This window comes from Erpetoichthys calabaricus, chromosome 6 (assembly GCF_900747795.2).
Source record: "Erpetoichthys calabaricus chromosome 6, fErpCal1.3, whole genome shotgun sequence".
Taxonomy (NCBI): domain Eukaryota; kingdom Metazoa; phylum Chordata; class Cladistia; order Polypteriformes; family Polypteridae; genus Erpetoichthys; species Erpetoichthys calabaricus.
Window position 1 is genome coordinate 24,633,223 of NC_041399.2, and position 6,274 is coordinate 24,639,496.

Here is a 6,274-nt window from a genome sequence, read left to right on the forward strand (position 1 = left end):
GCTATCTGTGTGTCAATACAGGTATTATTATTATTATTATTATTACTAGTAGTAGTATACGTGGCGCTTCTGGCTCATAGTAAGGAGTTCTGAGTTCGTTCTTCCCAATGTGAAGTTTACATGTTCTCCCCTTGTCTGCGTCGTTTTCCTCTGGATGTTTCGGTTTCTACCCACTGTCCAAAGACATGTTGATTATGTGCGTTGACATTGCTACATTGGCCCAAGTGTGTGTTTGGTGAGTGTGTGTGTGTGTTTGCGGGGCCGCTAAGCACTTAAAAGATTTCGGTGCGCCCATATATGTCTAATTCAAAATATAAACAATAATAAACCGTAAAATACAATTTTATTTTTCGAAATGAAGAGAAACTTACAGTAAGATGGAAAATAGTCTTTATTTTTGCAAGCTTCCACTTTATTTATCTTTGAAAAATTCCCTCTTATTTTTCCTAATTGCAAAGTCTTTGATCAGATCCTCAAAATTAATCTTAGGTAACACACCCGGTTCTGTACTTAGTAGAGATAAGGCATCCAGCCTGTACAATTTTATTATTATTTTTTATTATTGTATATCTGTATGTCATTTTTTCATTTAATGTGAGAGCCCCTTTTCGTGGAACTCGGTTCTGCTGCACCGTTTACAGTTTTGCACCATATGGTTCATGGTCATTTCTGTGGTGCCTCCCTTCCCTTGATGCCGTAAACACATACAGTACTTATTTTGCTTAATGGTTAGTCCAGCTCTGTGTGTGTGTGTGTGTGTTTGCATTGTGATGGCCTGGTGCCATTTGTTCTGTGCTAGCTAGAGTGGCTCCAGCACCCTGTGCGCCCCTGGGGTGGATTAAGCAGATTAGAAAATGCCATGACGTGATATTTTTATTGCACCGTTTTAACCTACACAAAGTGCTTTACATAGAGAGTATTCTTTCCATATACAGTGGTGTGAAAAACTATTTGCCCCCTTCCTGATTTCTTATTCTTTTGCATGTTTGTCACACAAAATGTTTCTGATCATCAAACACATTTAACCATTAGTCAAATATAACACAAGTAAACACAAAATGCAGTTTGTAAATGGTGGTTTTTATTATTTAGGGAGAAAAAAAAATCCAAACCTACATGGCCCTGTGTGAAAAAGTAATTGCCCCCTGAACCTAATAACTGGTTGGGCCACCCTTAGCAGCAATAACTGCAATCAGGCGTTTGCGATAACTTGCAATGAGTCTTTTACAGCGCTCTGGAGGAATTTTGGCCCATTCATCTTTGCAAAATTGTTGTAATTCAGCTTTATTTGAGGGCTTTCTAGCATGAACCGCCTTTTTAAGGTCATGCCATAGCATCTCAATTGGATTCAGGTCAGGACTTTGACTAGGCCACTCCAAAGTCTTCATTTTGTTTTTCTTCAGCCATTCAGAGGTGGATTTGCTGGTGTGTTTTGGGTCATTGTCCTGTTGCAGCACCCAAGATCGCTTCAGCTTGAGTTGACGAACAGATGGCCGGACATTCTCCTTCAGGATTTTTTGGTAGACAGTAGAATTCATGGTTCCATCTATCACAGCAAGCCTTCCAGGTCCTGAAGCAGCAAAACAACCCCAGACCATCACACTACCACCACCATATTTTACTGTTGGTATGATGTTCTTTTTCTGAAATGCTGTGTTCCTTTTACGCCAGATGTAACAGGACATTTGCCTTCCAAAAAGTTCAACTTTTGTCTCATCAGTCCACAAGGTATTTTCCCAAAAGTCTTGGCAATCATTGAGATGTTTCTTAGCAAAATTGAGACGAGCCCTAATGTTCTTTTTGCTTAACAGTGGTTTGCGTCTTGGAAATCTGCCATGCAGGCCGTTTTTGCCCAGTCTCTTTCTTATGGTGGAGTCATGAACACTGACCTTAATTGAGGCAAGTGAGGCCTGCAGTTCTTTAGACGTTGTCCTGGGGTCTTTTGTGACCTCTCGGATGAGTCGTCTCTGCGCTCTTGGGGTAATTTTGGTCGGCCGGCCACTCCTGGGAAGGTTCACCACTGTTCCATGTTTTTGCCATTTGTGGATAATGGCTCTCACTGTGGTTCGCTGGAGTCCCAAAGCTTTAGAAATGGCTTTATAACCTTTACCAGACTGATAGATCTCAATTACTTCTGTTCTCATTTGTTCCTGAATTTCTTTGGATCTTGGCATGATGTCTAGCTTTTGAGGTGCTTTTGGTCTACTTCTCTGTATCAGGCAGCTCCTATTTAAGTGATTTCTTGATTGAAACAGGTGTGGCAGTAATCAGGCCTGGGGGTGGCTACGGAAATTGAACTCAGGTGTGATACACCACAGTTAGGTTATTTTTTAACAAGGGGGCAATTACTTTTTCACACAGGGCCATGTAGGTTTGGATTTTTTTTCTCCCTAAATAATAAAAACCATCATTTAAAAACTGCATTTTGTGTTTACTTGTGTTATATTTGACTAATGGTTAAATGTGTTTGATGATCAGAAACATTTTGTGTGACAAACATGCAAAAGAATAAGAAATCAGGAAGGGGCAAATAGTTTTTCACACCACTGTACATGAATGTTAATAGCTGGGATAATCTACATTTCCAGAATGATGTGCTCCCTTTTAACAAGAATGCAATAATCATTATATCTGTTCATATTATTATTTTTCAGTTATATGTATATTTTGCGCATCTACAACACTAATGAGTTACGGTTTACAAGTGAAATTGTCTGTTGGATGTACAGTATAGATGTTCACTTATAATTATGCTCTGCGTATCACACCTTGGATATACTTCAGGGTGGTATTGCATGTGTAGGTGGGTTCACATCTGATATGTTTGATACAAGTTCAGCTTTTGAAAAGCCATTGATTCTAATTTTTAAAAAACTTAGATTAAGCAAGATATTAATTGAATGCACCTCATGAAATGTTCACTTTTTTCTTAAAAAGAAGGCTGTGTGCAAATTGAGACAGGATGAGAGAATTACACTTTTCAAAAAATTGGGTTTGTTCTAATTTTGTACGTATAAACCATGACATGGTATTGTATGTTATAGTGGTTAGTTTATGACATTTTTTTAAAATCTATGTAAGATTCATTATCTTTGCAGATCATAAGATTCATTGCCATAGAAGACTTGCTTCTTCTTGTTCTTCCTCTTCATCTTTTCCCACTTATATGAGGATGGATGTGTCTGATCAACCTTCTCCATACAGCTTGGTCCTTCACTTCCTCCCCAGTCAGACCCTTTTCCAGGGCCGGATTTTCCTATAGGCTAACTAGGCTTCAGCCTAGGGCCTCAAGATCAAGAGGGGCCTACATTCAAATTGTTAGCAAAATTTTATTATCTCTCATGTAATTTACAAACTTAAAAATGGAAGGTGAAAGGGCCTCATAAGTGGAATAGCCTAGGGCCTCTTTTCATATAAATCCAGCCCTGCCCTTTTCCCTCAGATCTTCTTTTACTTTATCCATCCTTCTCCGCTTTGGCCTCCCTCACTTTCTGTTCTCCTGTACTTCCATTCCCATCACTGTTTTGCCCACATATTCATCGTCCATACCACTTCTACCTACTTTCCTGTACTTTGTTACATATCTCTCCCATGTTTGTTGTACCTCTAATTGTCTCATTCCTTATCCTGTCCTTTTTTGTAACTCCACAGATACATCTCAACTGTCTCATTTCTGCCACATAATGTCCTCTCCTGCGCTCCCTTTACTGCCCTTGTCTCATCTCCATAAATCATTGCTGGTCTTACCACTGCCTTAAAAGACTTACCTTTAACCTTTGCCTTAATTCTTAGAACACGCAATACTCCGGATACCTTCTTCCAGTTGTTCGATCCACACTGCACTCTACAACAACAACAACAACATTTATTTATATAGCACATTTTCATACAAATAATGTAGCTCAAAATGCTTTACATGATGAAGAAAAGAAAAATAAAAGACAAAGTAAGAATTAAAATAAGAAAACACTAATTAACATAGAAAAAGAGTAAGGTCTGATGGCCAGGGGGGACAGAAAAAACAAAACAAAAAAAAAATTCCAGACGGCTGGAGAGAAAAAAAAAAAATCTGTAGGGGTTCCAGACCATGAGACCGCCCAGCCCCCTCTGTAGGTTATCCCTGCATCAAATTTTCTATCTTGGGCTACCACTGATTCCTAGATATTTAAATGCATCCACTCTTTTCAATTGATTTCCCTACAGGTTCACTATATACCTTTTCTGTCCTATTTTACAACATAAAGTTGAGAGCTACTGTAGCTACTTGGAGTCGTCCACTCAAAACAAGGAAAAAGTCCATACCAGTATGATTATATCCTAAAACTAGATTGAGCTATCAAATGAAAATGTGGATTGGAGGTTAATCAGGAAATGTTTTACTGCCAAGCACAAGACAGTTTGGAGGTTTGGCGGAAGGAGTTCTTTTGAACTAATCTGTTATTGATACTATGAAGCATGCGTTAACTGTTTGCAAAATGTGATTTTTATTCTACGACTGAGCATAATATCTCATACTGGACACTTCCGAGAGTTTCTAACATGCCAGGAAATAGAGAAAAGTAGAAATTCCATTGAATGATTGAAAGAAAGCATAAGTCGTTAAATCTTCATTATACTATCTTTATTTCTCTTGTTGCACTGAACATGCCAATGACATAAGAATTTCCCTCGGGATGAATAAAGTTCTTATCTTATTTTATCTTATCTTATTAGTTTGTGTAAATCTCTTACACTGGCTCTTTCTAATCACTGTCTGAAGGCACTGTTTTTACATTACTCAGATATCATATCGGTCAGTTATCCACCCATCCATTTATGATCCTGCTTTTACCAATACAGTGCCAAAGTAAGGTACAGACAATTCTAACAGCATTTGCATGCTATGGAGAAAACTTAAAATTGCCATGTAAGTCTAACATGTACAACTTTGAAATTAGACTGTAGTCTAGAAACAGTGCTGGTCGGAGCCCATAGGCAGCCCTTAGCCTAGTGGGGGGTGTGGGGGATTCAGAAGTTTGTGTGGTGTCCGGTTTGTGATTGGCCCCCTCGGTGTCTGGAGCATGTGCCACATGAGTTACCAATTCTCCATCAGATAGTTGCAAGTATCTGATTTATTTTTAATTACCTGTTCAAACTACACCCACTCTCTACTTTCGATAATCAGTGTATTTATATTTTGATAACTGTTAAATGATTAGCGTAAAAGTACCTGCAACTGATGAAAGTGCAATTTGGGTTGTGTTAAGCAATACTCAAATTAATTAAGTGGCACAGCTATTTGGATTTTTTTAAGCTTGACATTTTCCTGTTTTCTTACTGCTGTACTTCATTAAGGTGTTGTTTAAACTGCGTTTGAAGGGTTTTGATTTCATTTTTTAATTAATAAGCAGTGCTCAGATTTACGTCTGCTTTCTTTCCTTTTTTAATCTTGTATTCGTTTATAGATTAGAATTAGCCAGTCGTTAAGAGAGCAGGGTATACCTGACAGCAGAAATCGCACATTTAAGAAGCATTTGATGTATTGCGTATTTATGACGCAAGAATATAATTATAGATGCAAAATTAGTGGACCTGAATGATCTATTTTAAAATATTCCTTAAATATAAACAATATTTGTGTCGAGGGGAAAAGGCACCGCTGGGATTCGAACCCAGGATCTCCTGTTTACTAGACAGGCGCTTTAACCAACTAAGCCACGGCGCCGCGTTGCGAAAGGGCTTGAATCGTAAGTCTAATATATATTAAACACATTGTTGTTTCCCTGATCGATCATGTTTAAGTATGTAAAGTGCTAATTTCCTAGTCTGACTCCGCTTAGAAAACCTGTCTATGATTGAATAAATCAGATTTTGAAGCACAATCATACGACATAAGTAACGAGACATTTATACCTTACCAATTGGTTCTAGACCTCTCCTTAACTAATATAAATTAACGAATTTTAACAACCCCCCGATAGTTCTAAAATAGACGGAAATGTGTAAATGTGTTTATTTGCTTCTCCAAGCACGTTTTGTATTCGTTATATCTGGCTGTAATTTACATGTGTACCAGAAGGCGGTGCTGTTCTTCATTTGTTGAGGAATGGTTCTAAAAATCGAGTCGTGCTATAGAAAAGAAAAAAGCATCATTTTCAATGTTATTTTTAAATTAACGTGATACTCTTATGTTTATATAATCGTGACTTCGTAACATGATTGTTGTAATGTAATGCTCTAAGAATTTTGGAAACGACGAAAATCCAAAGATAAACTCAATGACTATTTTAAGACG

The 6,274-nt window shown here is 37.8% G+C and overlaps 1 non-coding gene across 1 annotated transcript; it reads right to left on the minus strand.

The window, feature by feature from the left end:
- Window positions 1-5,630: 5,630 nt before the first annotated feature.
- On the minus strand, window positions 5,631-5,704 carry trnat-agu (transfer RNA threonine (anticodon AGU)). The gene has a single exon. It is a non-coding gene; the product is annotated as a tRNA-Thr (tRNA).
- Between the last annotated feature and the right edge of the window lie 570 nt (window positions 5,705-6,274).